Below are 15,886 nucleotides of genomic sequence, written 5' to 3'. Positions count from 1 at the left end.
TCTAGTGGTTATAGTGTTGTGCCATTAACCAGCAGGTAGCCTAGTGGTTAGAGCGTTGTGCCAGTAACCAGCAGGTAGTCTAGTGGTTAGAGCATTAGGTCAGTAACCAGCAGGTAGTCTAGTGGTTTAGAGCATTAGGTCAGTAACCAGCATGTAGTCTAGTGGTTAGAGTGTTGGACTAGTAACCGGTAGGTATTCTAGTGGTTAGAGCATTGTGCCAGTAACCAGCAGGTAGTCTAGTGGTTAGAGTGTTGGACTAGTAACCAGCAGGTAGCCTAGTGGTTAGAGCGTTGGACTAGTAACCAGCAGGGTAGCCTAGTGGTTATAGTGTTGGACTAGTAACCAGCAGGTAGTCTAGTGGTTAGAGTGTTGGACTAGTAACCAGCAGGTAGCCTAGTGGTTAGAGCGTTGGACTAGTAACCAGCAGGTAGCCCAGTGGTTAGAGCGTTGGACTAATAACCAGCAGGTAGCCTAGTGGTTAGAGCGTTGGACTAGTAACCAGCAGGTAGCCTAGTGGTTAGAGCATTGGACTAGTAACCAGCAGGTAGCCTAGTGGTTAGAGCGTTGTGCCAGTAACCAGCAGGTAGCCTAGTGGTTAGAGTGTTGTGCCAGTAACCAGCAGGTAGCCTAGTGGTTAGAGCTTTGGACTAGTAACCAGCAGGTAGTCTAGTGGTTAGAGCGTTGGACTAGTAACCCTAAAGGTTGCTAGATCAAACCCCCGAGCTGACAAGATAAAAATATGTTGTTCTGTCCCTGAACAAGGCAGTTAACCCACTGTTCCTAGGCTGTCATTGTAAAACAGAAATCTTAACTGACTTGCCTAGTTAAATAAATAAAAACTACTCACCACATTTTATGAACTGCAGTGCTAGCTAGTGGTTAGAGCATTAGGTCAGTAACCAGCAGGTAGCCTAGTGGTTAGAGCGTTGTGCCAGTAACCAGCAGGTAGCCTAGTGGTTAGAGCATTGTGCCAGTAACCAGCAGGTAGCCTAGTGCTTAGAGCGTTGTGCCAGTAACCAGCAGGTAGCCTAGTGGTTAGAGCGTTGTGCCAGTAACCAGCAGGTAGCCTAGTGGTTAGAGCGTTGTGCCAGTAACCAGCAGGTAGCCTAGTGGTTAGAGCGTTGTGCCAGTAACCAGCAGGTAGCCTAGTGGTTAGAGCGTTGTGCCAGTAACCAGCAGGTAGCCTAGTGGTTAGAGCGTTGTGCCAGTAACCAGCAGGTAGTCTAGTGGTTAGAGCGTTGTGCCAGTAACTGTGTTACTCCTGTGTGCTATCTCCCTGAACGTAGCTTATGCTTTCAGTACTAGATTCATTTTCTGATCCTTTGATTGGCTGGACAACATGTCAGTTCATACTGCAAAAGCTCTGATAGGTTGGAGGATGTCCTCCAGAAGTTGTTATATTTACTGTGGAAGTCTATGGAAGGGGTGAGATCCATGAGCTTCCTGTGTTTTGTATTGAAAATCAATGTACCCAGAGGAGGACGGAAGCTATCTGTCCTCCGGCTACACCATGGTGCTACCCTACAGAGTGCTGTTGAGGCTACTGTAGATCCTTCATTGCAAAACAGTGTTTTAATCTATAATTTGGTGAAGTGATTATATTTACTATAGTTTTATTTTTTAATGAAATTCACTGAGATGGTCCTCCCCCTTCCTCCTCTGAGGAGCCTCCTCTGAAGAGAGAGAGGTACAATGCAGCAGAGCAGACGCAATACCCACAATACCCACAATACCCACAATACCCACAATACCCACCGAAATAGAAATGCTATCTATGTGAGAAACACTATCCTATGTGGACTGTTGAGAGGACACAGGCAGTTATCTATTAGACAAAACCAATAGCTAGTTGGTCTGCTACACTGTTAATCAGCTAACACTGACAACACGACTACAGCAGTAGAGAGAGAGAGAGAGACGTTATGCTACGTGGATGGCAGCAGTGACATCCTTTAAAATTAGATGACATTCAATTATAACTGTTACGGGGGGTCTCGACAGCAACAGTGTGAAGCTAGGCTACGACGATAATCAGCTAGTACCATTATGCTAATTTAAATGGTTGCCTAATTTTTTATGTATTGCGAGGTGTGGTGTGTGAGTGAGTGAGTGTGTGTGTGTGTGTGTGTGTGTGTGTGTGTGTGTGTGTGTGTGTGTGTGTGTGTGTGTGTGTGTGTGTGTGTGTGTGTGTGTGTGTGTGTGTGTGTGTGTGTGTGTGTGTGTGTGTGTGTGTGTGTGTGTGTGTGTGTGTGATTAGCCTGATAAGCAGGAGAGTTCACTCCTCTGTCAACATGAAAGGTCTGTTGATGTCTTCATCAGGAGCCTGGCTACCTCCTGTGTGTTATCTCCCCTGAACGAGGTCCTGGCTACCTCCTGTGTGTTATCTCCCATAGACGAGGTCCTGGCTACCTCCTGTGTGCTATCTCCCCTAGACGAGGTCCTGGCTATACCTCCTGTGTGTTATCTCCCCTGGACGAGGTCCTGGCTACCTCCTGTGTGTTATCTCCCCTAGACGAGGTCCTGGCTACCTCCTGTGTGTTATCTCCCTAGACGAGGTCCTGGCTACCTCCTGTGTGCTATCTCCCCTAGACGAGGTCCTGGCTACCTCCTGTGCTATCTCCCTAGACGAGGTCCTGGCTACCTCCTGTGTGTTATCTCCCCTAGACGAGGTCCTGGCTACCTCCTGTGTGTTATCTCCCCTAGACGAGGTCCTGGCTATACCTCCTGTGTGTTATCTCCCCTAGACGAGTTCCTGGCTACCTCCTGTGTGCTATCTCCCCTAGACAAGGTCCTGGCTACCTCCTGTGTGTTATCTCCCCTAGACGAGGTCCTGGCTACCTCCTGTGTGCTATCTCCCCTAGACAAGGTCCTGGCTACCTCCTGTGTTATCTCCCCTAGACGAGGTCCTGGCTACCTCCTGTGTGCTATCTCCCCTAGACGAGGTCCTGGCATCCTCGCATACTCTCTCCTCACCTCCCACTCAAAACCCATTGGAGAAGAAGACCAGAATCTTAATCTCCTTCTCCAAAACGGTTGAAAAGGAGGCGAGGAATCATAATAAGACAGAGGTCCATGTCTGATAAGTAGACAGTAGGTATAGCGCTCCACCTAGTGGCCATCATCAGATATGACATATAGGTGTGCGTCCCAATTATCATAGTGCACTATAAAAGGAATGTAGTGCACTATAAAGGAATGTAGAGCACTATAAAGAGAATGTAGTGCACTATAAAGGGAATGTAGTGCACTATGAAGGGAATGTAGTGCACTATAAAGGGAATGTAGTGCACTATAAAGGGAATGTAGTGCACTATAAAGGGAATGTAGTGCACTATAAAGGGAATGTAGTGCACTGTAAAGGAATGTAGTGCACTATGAAGGGAATGTAGTGCACTGTAAAGGGAATGTAGTGCACTATAAAGGAATGTAGTGCACTATAAAAGGAATGTAGTGCACTATGAAGGGAATGTAGTGCACTGTAAAGGGAATGTAGTGCACTATAAAGGGAATGTAGTGCACTATAAAAGGAATGTAGTGCACTATGAAGGGAATGTAGTGCACTATAAAGGCAATGTAGTGCACTATGAAGGGAATGTAGTGCACTATAAAAGGAATGTAGTGCACTATGAAGCGAATGTAGTGCACTATGAAGGGAATATAGTGCACTATAAAGGCAATGTAGTGCACTATGAAGGGAATGTACTGCACTATAAAGGCAATGTAGTGCACTATGAAGGGCTGGCTGGCTGTCTCTCCTCATGTCCTGGTCATCTCTCATTTATCTGACGGTGTGTCTCTCCTCATGTCCTGGTCATCTCTCATTTATCTGACGGTGTGTCTCTCCTCTCGTTCTCAGGCGGCTGTGCTATCATCCGTCCTCCCAGAGATGGAGGGATAAGGTACAGAGGACTGACCCAAGAGCAGGTAGGGGCCACAGCTGGTTTATTTACTATACTTGATTGTAACATTGTGTAGATCAGCTAAAACATCATGTAGATCAGTGATAACATCATGTCGATCAGCTATAACAGCTATAACATCATGAAGATCTGCTGTAACAGCTATAACATAATGTAGATCAGCTATAACATCATGTAGATCAGCTATAACATCATGTAGATCAGCTATAACATCATGTAGATCAGCTATAACATCATGTAGATCAGTGATAACATCATGTAGATCAGCTATAACATCATGTAGATCAGCTATAACACCATGTAGATCAGCTATAACATCATGTAGATCAGCTATAAATCATGTAGATATGCTATAACATCATGTAGATCAGCTATAACATCATGTAGATCAGCTATAGCATCATGTAGATCAGCTGTAACAGCTATAACATCATGTAGTTCAGCTATAACATCATGTAGATCAGCTATAACACCGTGTAGATCAGCTATAACAGCTATAACATCATGTAGATCCGCTATAACAGCTATAACATCATGTAGATCAGCTATAACAGCTGTAACATCATGTAGATCAGCTATAACATTGTGTAGATCAGCTATAACAGCTATAACATCGTGTAGATCAGCTATAACAGCTATAACATCATGTAGATCAGCTATAACATCATGTAGATCAGCTATAACATCATGTAGATCAGCTATAACACCGTGTAGATCAGCTATAACAGCTAAACAGCTATAACATCATGTAGATCAGCTATAACATCATGTAGATCAGCTACAACAGCTATAACATCATGTAGATCAGCTATAACATCATGTAGATCAGCTATAACATCATGTAGATCAGCTATAACAACATGTAGATCAGCTATAACATCATGTAGATCAGCTATAACATCATGTAGATCAGCTATAACATCATGTAGATCAGCTATAACATCATGTAGATCAGCTATAACATCATGTAGATCAGCTATAACAACATGTAGATCAGCTATAACATCATGTAGATCAGCTATAACATCATGTAGATCAGCTATAACATCATGTAGATCAGCTATAACAACATGTAGATCAGCTATAACAGCTGTAACATCATGTAGATCAGCTATAACATCATGTAGATCAGCTATAACATCATGTAGATCAGCTATAACATCATGTAGATCAGCTATAACAACATGTAGATCAGCTATAACAGCTGTAACAACATGTAGATCAGCTATAACATCATGTAGATCAGCTACAACAGCTATAACATCTTGTAGATCAGCTATAACAGCTATAACATCACGTAGATCAGCTATAACATCATGTAGATCAGCTACAACAGCTATAACATCTTGTAGATCAGCTATAACAGCTATAACATCATGTAGATCAGCTATAACATTATGTAGATCAGCTATAACATCATGTAGATCAGCTATAACATCATGTAGATCAGCTATAACAGCTATAACATCATGTAGATCAGCTATAACATCATGTAGATCAGCTATAACATCATGTAGATCAGCTATAACATCATGTAGATCAGCAATAACATCATGTAGATCATCTATAACATCATGTAGATCAGCTATAACAGCTATAACATCATGTCGATCAGCTATAACATCATGTAGATCAGCAATAACATCATGTAGATCAGCTATAACATCATGTAGATCAGCTATAACATCATGTAGATCAGCTATAACATCATGTAGATCAGCTATAACATCATGTAGATCAGCTATAACACCATGTCGATCAGCTATAACATCATGTAGATCAGCAATAACATCATGTAGATCAGCTATAACATCATGTAGATCAGTTATAACACCATGTAGATCAGCTATAACATCATGTAGATCAGCAATAACATCATGTAGATCAGCTGTAACATCATGTAGATCAGCTATAACACCATGTCGATCAGCTATAACATCATGTAGATCAGCAATAACATCATGTAGATCAGCTATAACATCATGTAGATCAGCTATAACATCATGTAGATCAGCTATAACATCATGTAGATCAGCAATAACATCATGTAGATCAGCTATAACATCATGTAGATCAGCTATAACATCATGTAGATCAGCTATAACATCATGTAGATCAGCTATAACATCATGTAGATCAGCTATAACACCATGTAGATCAGCTGTAACATCATGTAGATCAGCTATAACATCACGTAGATCAGCTGTAACATCATGTAGATCAGCTATAACAGCTGTAACATCATGTAGATCAGCTATAACATCATGTAGATCAGCTATAACATCATGTAGATCAGCTATAACATCATGTAGATCAGCTATAACATCATGTAGAACTGCTATAACATCATGTAGATCAGCGGTAACATCATGTAGATCAGCTATAACATCACGTAGATCAGCTGTAACATCATGTAGATCAGCTATAACATCATGTAGATCAGCTATAACATCATGTAGATCAGCTATAACAGCTATAACATCATGTAGATCAGCTATAACATGTAGATCAGCTATAACACCATGTAGATCAGCTATAACAGCTATAACATCATGTAGATCAGCTGTAACATCATGTAGATTAGCTGTAACATCATGTAGATCAGCTATAACATCATGTAGATCAGCTATAACATCATGTAGATCAGCTATAACATCATAATCATAACATCATGTAGATCATCTATAACATCATGTAGATCAGCTATAACAGCTATAACATCATGTCGATCAGCTATAACATCATGTAGATCAGCAATAACATCATGTAGATCAGCTATAACATCATGTAGATCAGCTATAACATCATGTAGATCAGCTATAACATCATGTAGATCATCTATAACATCATGTAGATCAGCTATAACAGCTATAACATCATGTCGATCAGCTATAACATCATGTAGATCAGCAATAACATCATGTAGATCAGCTATAACATCATGTAGATCAGCTATAACATCATGTAGATCAGCTATAACATCATGTAGATCAGCTATAACATCATGTAGATCAGCTATAACATCATGTAGATCAGCTATAACACCATGTAGATCAGCTGTAACATCATGTAGATCAGCAATAACATCATGTAGATCAGCTATAACATCATGTAGATCAGCTATAACACCATGTAGATCAGCAATAACATCATGTAGATCAGCAATAACATCATGTAGATCAGCTATAACATCATGTAGATCAGCTATAACATCATGTAGATCAGCAATAACATCATGTAGATCAGCTATAACATCATGTAGATCAGCTATAACATCATGTAGATCAGCTATAACATCAAGATCAGCTATAACATCATGTAGATCAGCTATAACATCATGTAGATCAGCTATAACATCATGTAGATCAGCTATAACACCATGTAGATCAGCTGTAACATCATGTAGATCAGCTATAACATCACGTAGATCAGCTGTAACATCATGTAGATCAGCTATAACAGCTGTAACATAATGTAGATCAGCTATAACATCATGTAGATCAGCTATAACATCATGTAGATCAGCTATAACATCATGTAGATCAGCTATAACATCATGTAGAACTGCTATAACATCATGTAGATCAGCGGTAACATCATGTAGATCAGCTATAACATCATGTAGATCAGCTATAACATCATGTAGATCAGCTATAACAGCTATAACATCATGTAGATCAGCTATAACATGTAGATCAGCTATAACACCATGTAGATCAGCTATAACAGCTATAACATCATGTAGATCAGCTGTAACATCATGTAGATTAGCTGTAACATCATGTAGATCAGCTATAACATCACGTAGGTCAGCTGTAACATCATGTAGATCAGCTATAACATCTGTAACATCATGTAGATCAGCTATAACATCATGTAGATCAGCTATAACATCATGTAGATCAGGTGTCTGTCTGTCCGTCCGTCCGTCCGTCCATCTATCTGTCTATCTATCTATCCAGATCCGCAGTGTGCAGGTTCTCCCCCTCGACTATGAGATTGAGTACATCTGCAGAGGGAACAGGTGGATCGTAGGACCCAAGGTGAGGAAGTGTCTCCCCAACGGTACCTGGACTGACCTCACGCAGCGCAGCAAATGCTGTGAGTTACAACTCTTCTTTCACACACTCCATAACTGACTATATCCAATTCCCTCTCTATCTCCTCACACTCCCCCATGTTTTCTGCCTCTACCTACCTTTCTCTGATGTTTCTACTGCTTTTTGGAAGAGGTAACGTCCTCTCACCAGCTTCTCATGAGGCACATAACCATGACATTGTTGCATGATCCCCAGAATGAGTCAAGTTCACTAAGGAGCCTTTTCAGGAAGACACAACATTCTGTAACACATTTAACATTTACATTTAAGTCATTTAGCAGACGCTCTTATCCAGAGCGACTTACAAATTGGTGCATTCACCTTATGACATCAGTGGAACAGCCACTTTACAATAGTGCATCTAAATCTTTTAAGGGGGGTAGAAGGATTACTTTATCCTATCCTAGGTATTCCTTAAAGAGGTGGGGTTTCAGGTGTCTCCGGAAGGTGGTGATTGACTCCCTGGGTATTATCGACCCCGTCCTTGATCGCGTCACGCAACTTGGTTTGTGAACTTAATCAATAACTTCTTCCACCGTGCACCCCGACACCCTCCACAGTCTAACCACTCACTGTCCGTCTACATTATCTACATGCCCATCTGTTGTCTGTGTAGTGGTTACTGTGACTCTCTGCCAAAAGCTCTTCTTCACAGACACAGGGTAAGAGTGAGAGAGAGAGAGAGAGGGGCGAGAGAGAAAGAGGACAGAGAGGGAGAGGGAGAGGAGAGAGAGAGAGATTTTTTAACCCTGTGCTACTGTAAAAGTAAAAAGGAACAACCACTAGAAAGACATCTCTCTCTCTCTCTCTCTCTCTCTCTCTCTCTCTCTCTCTCTCTCTCTCTCTCTCTCTCTCTCTCTCTCTCTCTCTCTCTCTCTCTCTCTCTCTCTCTCTCTGTCTCTCTCTCTGTCTCTGTCTCTGTCTCTCTCTGTCTCTGTCTCTCTCTCTCTCTCTCTCTCTCTGTCTCTCTCTCTCTCTGTCTCTCTCTCTCTGTCTCTCTCTCTGTCTCTCTCTGTCTCTCTCTCTCTCTGTCTCTCTCTCTCTCTCTCTCTCTCCTCTCTCTCTCTCTCTCTCTCTCTCTCTCTCTCTCCCCCTCTCTCTCTCTCTCTCTCTCTCTCTCTCTCTCTCTCTCTCTCTCTCTCTCTCTCTCTCTCTCTGTCTCTCTCTCCCCCCTCTCCCCTCTCTCTCTCTCTCTCTCTCTCTCTCTCTGTCTCTCTCTCTCCCCCTCTCCCCCTCTCTCTCTCTCTCTCTCTCTCCCCCCTCTCCCCCTCTCTCTCTCTCTCTCTCTCTCTCTCTCTCTCTCTCTCTCTCTCTCTCTCTCTCTCTCTCACCCTCTCTAACCATGACCTATCCCTCCCTCCCCCAGTACTACTGTGCCCGCGGGTGTGGACATCTCTGGAGAACGGGCGCGTATCAGAGTGGCCCCTGGGGCCCCCAGTGGAGGGGACCATACTCCAGTACAGCTGTCTGCCAGGATTCATCCTGATTGGAAGGAACTCCACACACTGCAACAAGCTAGGCAAATGGGACTCGCTCAAACCCGTCTGCCACTGTGAGTACAGATACGGCAGCTATAACTCTGTAGTGTATAACTCTGTAGTGTATAACTCTGTAGTGTATAACTCTGTAGTGTATAACTCTGTAGTGTTTAACTCTGTAGTGTATAACTCTGTAGTGTTTAACTCTGTAGTGTATAACTCTGTAGTGTATAACTCTGTAGTGTATAACTGTAGTGTATAACTCTGTAGTGTATAACTCTGTAGTGTTTAACTCTGTAGTGTATAACTCTGTAGTGTATAACTCTGTAGTGTATAACTCTGTAGTGTATAACTCTGTAGTGTATAACTCTGTAGTGTGTATAACTCTGTAGTGTATAACTCTGTAGTGTATAACTCTGTAGTGTATAACTCTGTAGTGTATAACTCTGTAGTGTATAACTCTGTAGTGTTTAACTCTGTAGTGTATAACTCTGTAGTGTATAACTCTGTAGTGTTTAACTCTGTAGTGTATAACTCTGTAGTGTATAACTCCGTAGTGTTTAACTCTGTAGTGTATAACTCTGTAGTGTATAACTCTGTAGTGTATAACTCTGTAGTGTATAACTCTGTAGTGTATAACTCTGTAGTGTATAACTCTGTAGTGTTTAACTCTGTAGTGTATAACTCTGTAGTGTATAACTCTGTAGTGTATAACTCTGTAGTGTAGTGTATAACTCTGTAGTGTATAACTCTGTAGTGTATAACTCTGTAGTGTATAACTCTGTAGTGTTTAACTCTGTAGTGTATAACTCTGTAGTGTATAACTCCGTAGTGTTTAACTCTGTTAACAGTAAGATATAAAGGAGCACTATATCTAGTATTTGTTGTGTGAATAGAAAGTAAAAGAGTTCTCTGTTTCTTTCTTCCTCCATGTCTCTGTTTGAAGATGACAGACATTATACAGGTGAGTCTATTTTCCAACATTTTGCCTGTAAGATTATATATATATATATTGATTTTTATTTGATTGCTTTCCATGTAGCTTTTCCATTTTTAGTGAAGTCTAAAGTGAAGTAACATTTATTTACCTTAGATATTTTTTGTAGAAACAATTTGATAAATCTATCACTTCCTTGTACCACCACATGGTGGCAGTGTTGCGCTGTAAATGTCTCTGGTGTTGTCTAACGTTGTCATAACAACCTCATACGCCCAACTGTGTGTGAGCGACGATATTACAGATTGTATAGAGGTCAGGCCATTCAAGGGAAGATGTCTATGAGAAAATTAAGATATAATTTAAAAGCTAGAAATGCTATGGGTATCAGCACAGCTATCAGTCCTTCTGTGACGGCATTGCAGTATTGATTTTAGCATGTAAATCTTGGTGGGGCAAAAAAAAAACCACCACAAAAAAACAATCGGGAGGCATGCCAGCAAAGCCACTAAACAATACATTACTTCACTATAACGGTGACAACAGTGCGCATGCTGTTAGGGCCTCCCATAAAGATGTCCCAACAACAGAGCTTTCTTAGCAGATCACCATGTGGTGAATCCTTACCACTGCTACATCTGGCTATCAGTGGATCTTTGTCTGCAGGAAACAGTTCATCCAGCCTCATTTACTGCCTTTTAAGAAAGTATAGCTGATATGGCTGACTCGCTTCAACAAATGTGTTTTCTACCGACAATGAGATGTACAAACTATGGCATAAGGAGGACAAGCGGATAAGAGGCAAATCCGTAATTTTATATTTAGTGTCATTAATGAGCGGAAATAGACAGAAGTAGTCAATATAACTATTTGTTCAGCACTTTTGAAATGTACAGCGACAGAATTCAGATCATGGGCCGTTCTTACAGTATTCTCCCTGTACACCAAGTCAGAACCGTAGGATAAATAAAGGGGGCATATAAGCAGACAATGAAAGCTCTTACAATATCTGATGTTGTAAATTTCTCTAGAACAGGCTACATGTGCACCACCAGGTCAGGAACAGTGGGGGAAAGGGATGAGGGGGAAAGGGGGATCTAATTAATAGGGTGAGGCACATGGGCAACTAACAGCTTACTACACACATACACTTAGTTTTTTTCTTAACTACAGTGTATATATATATAACCTTTCTGAATGTTATACGGTGCATTAGTGAAGTATTCCAGACCCCTTGACTTTCTCCACATTTTGTTACGTTACAGCCTCATTCTAAAATGTATTAATTTGTTTCCCCTCCCCTTCATAAATCTACACACAATACCCCATAATGACATCACAATACCCCATAATGACATCACAATACCCCACTAATGACATCCCCTGGCCCATAATGACATCACAATACCCCATAATGACAAAGCAAAAACAGGTTTGTAGAAATGTTGACCCCCCCCCCAAAAAATAACTATATATATATCATCCTAGATGTTTCTACAACTTGGAGTCCACCTGTGGTAAATTCAACCGATTGGAGATGATTTGGAAAGGCACAAATCACGTCCATTCAATTTAATTTACTGTACCACAGGTGGACTCCAAGTTGTAGAACCATCTCAAGGATGATCACTGGAAACAGGATGCACCTGAACTCAATTACAAGTCTCATAGCAAAGGGTCTGAATATTTATGTAAATAAGTGTTTTCGCTTTGTCATTATTGTGCAGATTGATGAGTAAAAAAACAAACATGATTTAATCCATTTTAGAATAAGGCTGTAAGGAAACAAAATGTGGAAACAGTCAAGGGGTCTGAATACTTTCCGAAAGCCCTGTATCTCTCTGGCGTATTACATAATTTATGCAGCAGCATTATTAGGGTGAGGCACATGGGCTACTAACAGCTTACTACAGTAACCGAAAGGTTGCAAGTTCAAATCCCCGAGCTGACAAGGTACAAAATCATTCTTCCCCTGAACAGGCAGGTAACCCACTGTTCCTAGGCCGTCATTGAAAATAAGAATCTGTTGCTTTGACTTGCTAGTTCAAATAAGGTAAAATAAAAAATAAAAAACACACTTAGTGTTACTGCTTAACTACAGTATACATCTCTCCCTGGCATATTACATGTTTATGCAGCAGAGTACAAGACATATTTTGGACTCACCTTGTTGTGCTGTGCTCACTTGGACAGGAAGGTGCGTGGCGGTCCTTCTTCAACCTTTTGTCATCAACAAAGTCAGAAAAGGCTGAACCATGACATCAGCGAGGTTCAGGTCTAAAGTTCTAGAAAAGTTCTAGAAAGTTCTAGAAAAGCTCCGACTTGGAACTCCCAGTTGGATGACAGTTCAAAAATGTTTTTTTGCCAGTTGAACTGTTTTAAAATATTTTTAAAATTACCCAGTTGTCTTTAACTCACTGAAGTCTGAGATTTCCCAGTTCCACGTTTTCAGTTGTTTTGAATGCGGCAGAAGTCATGCTGGATTGACAGCATGGCCAAAGTTGAATGTTTATCCTTTTAAACTTGGAAAAGAGACCCTTAAACCCAGACTTGGGGTACACAGCCACTCCACTGAATAGCAAGCTAGTGATTGCTTTACAATGCTGCAGTTAGCCACTGATTCCTTCCAAACCACTCAGTGTTGAATTTGGAAATTCAACTTGTTGTGTGATGTTTATGTCAATGGCGTTGAGCACCGATATGTTTTATCTATAAGGATTGAAAGGATTTGCCAGTAGATTGTCCAACTTGATTCATGACAGGCCTGCTTGTCTGGCTTGATAGCTAAGATTTTGAAAGTATGATGTTGACACGATGTGTCAATCAAGCTACGGTGATTTAGCGTCATTTTATCTGTGGCCAATGACCTTGAGCCTTCTTGGATGGGCACTTCTAATGTAAATCTATGGCATCACCGAAGGGGCCAGATTTCGAGTTCTCTATAGACTTTCCTGTGACGTAGTGTCCCTATTAATTAAGTGACAGAACATTGAGCCAATCATGGTGCAACTGGAGAACATTACCAACCCCTACACTCACCCCCACAGAAAGCACTGGGCTAGGCTGAAACTCCTGCATTTCCTGCTGGCTGGCCCACCACCACAGAAAGCACTGGGCTCGGCTGAAACTCCTGCATTTCCTGCTGGCTGGCCCACCACCACAGAAAGCACTGGGCTCGGCTGAAACTCCTGCATTTCCTGCTGGCTGGCCCATCACCACAGAAAGCACTGGGCTAGGCTGAAACTCCTGCATTTCCTGCTGGCTGGCCCACCACCACAGAAAGCACTGGGCTCGGCTGAAACTCCTGCATTTCCTGCTGGCTGGCCCACCACCACAGAAAGCACTGGGCTCGGCTGAAACTCCTGCATTTCCTGCTGGCTGGCCCATCACCACAGAAAGCACTGGGCCCGGCTGAAACTCCTGCATTTTGGAGCTGTCTTACTCAAGAAAAAAATGTGGTTTTATTGACTATATTTTAATTTTATTTTTTACATTGTTTGGATATGTGACACGTATTAATGCCAAGATAACATTCACAACAGGCAACACATTAATACTTATCTAACTCTGCCCCACCTTCCCTGAAGGATGGGTGGCCACTGCAGCACAGTATGAAGCTAGGTAGAAACTGCTTCCCCAATAAAATCTCAGATCACACTTGTAGGTCGACGTCATGGCGACGTCATCGGGTATAATGGTCATCTCGTGCTGATCAGAAGGACGTCAAATCACAGGCACTCCTTCCATATGAAGAAAACGTGTCAGTTTATCAATTTCACAAGATTGGAATAAAAACACATTCAACTACTTAAGATATTAAGCTGAAATGTAGCTTGTCTTTAGATTGCGAGAAAATGTAACAACTAAGGTTGAATTTTTCCCTTCTCTCATTGACTTCTCAAACCCCAAACCCCTGGCCGGCTCTGATTGGTCTGTTTAGCAAGGGTTCCCAGAAGTCTTGTGATGTTGAACCTCTCTCTCTCTAGAGAGACTATCGCTTTGTGGCAACATTGTATTTTTTATGTCAAGACCTGAGAGTGAAGTAGTGCACTGAGCATGTATAAACCACCCAGTAGTATAAACCACCCAGTAGTATAAACCACCCAGTAGTATAAACCACCCAGTAGTATATATCACCCAGTAGTATAAACCACCCAGTAGTATAAACCACCCAGTAGTATAAACCACCCAGTAGTATATATCACCCAGTAGTATAAATCACCCAGTAGTATAATCACCCAGTAGTATATATCACCCAGTAGTATATATCACCCAGTAGTATACATCACCCAGTAGTATACATCACCCAGTAGTATATATCACCCAGTAGTATAAATCACCCAGTAGTATAAACCACCCAGTAGTATAAATCACCCAGTAGTATACCACACCACCCAGTAATATAAACCACCCAGTAGTATAAACCACCCAGTAGTATAAATCACCCAGTAGTATACATCACCCAGTAGTATAAATCACCCAGTAGTATACATCACCCAGTAGTATAAATCACCCAGTAGTATAAATCACCCAGTAGTATAAACCACCCAGTAGTATAAACCACCCAGTAGTATAAATCACCCAGTAGTATACCACACCACCCAGTAGTATAAACCACCCAGTAGTATAAATCACCCAGTAGTATACATCACCCAGTAGTATAAATCACCCAGTAGTATACATCACCCAGTAGTATAAATCACCCAGTAGTATAAATCACCCAGTAGTATAAACCACCCAGTAGTATAAACCACCCAGTAGTATAAACCACCCAGTAGTATAAATCACCCAGTAGTATACCACACCACCCAGTAGTATAAACCACCCAGTAGTATAAACCACCCAGTAGTATAAATTACCCAGTAGTATACCACACCACCCAGTATTATAAACCACCCAGTAGTATAAACCACCCAGTAGTATAAATCACCCAGTAGTATACATCACCCAGTAGTATAAATCACCCAGTAGTATACATCACCCAGTAGTATACATCACCCAGTAGTATATATCACCCAGTAGTATACATCACCCAGTAGTATAGCACACCACCCAGTAGTATATATCACCCAGTAATATAAATCACCCAGTAGTATATATCACCCAGTAGTATAAACCACCAAGTAGTATATATCAGCCAGTAGTATAAACCACCCAGTAGTATACATCACCCAGTAGTATAAACCACCCAGTAGTATAAACCACCCAGTAGTATACATCACCCAGTAGTATATATCACCCAGTAGTATAAACCACCCAGTAGTATAAACCACCCAGTAGTATACATCACCCAGTAGTATAAACCACCCAGTAGTATACATCACCCAGTAGTATAAACCACCCAGTAGTATACATCACCCAGTAGTATATATCACCCAGTAGTATAAACCACCCAGTAGTATACATCACCCAGTAGTATATATCACCCAGTAGTATAAACCACCCAGTAGT

At 41.5% G+C, this 15,886-nt stretch overlaps 1 long non-coding RNA gene across 1 annotated transcript; it reads left to right on the top strand.

The window, feature by feature from the left end:
• Positions 1–3,853: 3,853 nt before the first annotated feature.
• Positions 3,854–9,561, top strand: LOC124019355. The gene is made up of 3 exons (XR_006835763.1): positions 3,854–3,924; positions 7,883–8,021; positions 9,387–9,561. It is a non-coding gene; the product is annotated as an uncharacterized LOC124019355 (long non-coding RNA).
• The last annotated feature ends 6,325 nt before the right edge of the window (positions 9,562–15,886 follow it).

The sequence above is a fragment of the Oncorhynchus gorbuscha genome, unplaced genomic scaffold, assembly GCF_021184085.1.
Source record: "Oncorhynchus gorbuscha isolate QuinsamMale2020 ecotype Even-year unplaced genomic scaffold, OgorEven_v1.0 Un_scaffold_8000, whole genome shotgun sequence".
Taxonomy (NCBI): Eukaryota; Metazoa; Chordata; class Actinopteri; order Salmoniformes; family Salmonidae; genus Oncorhynchus; species Oncorhynchus gorbuscha.
The sequence above is the reverse complement of the archived record's forward strand: the minus strand, read 5'-3'. Positions and strand labels throughout refer to the sequence as shown.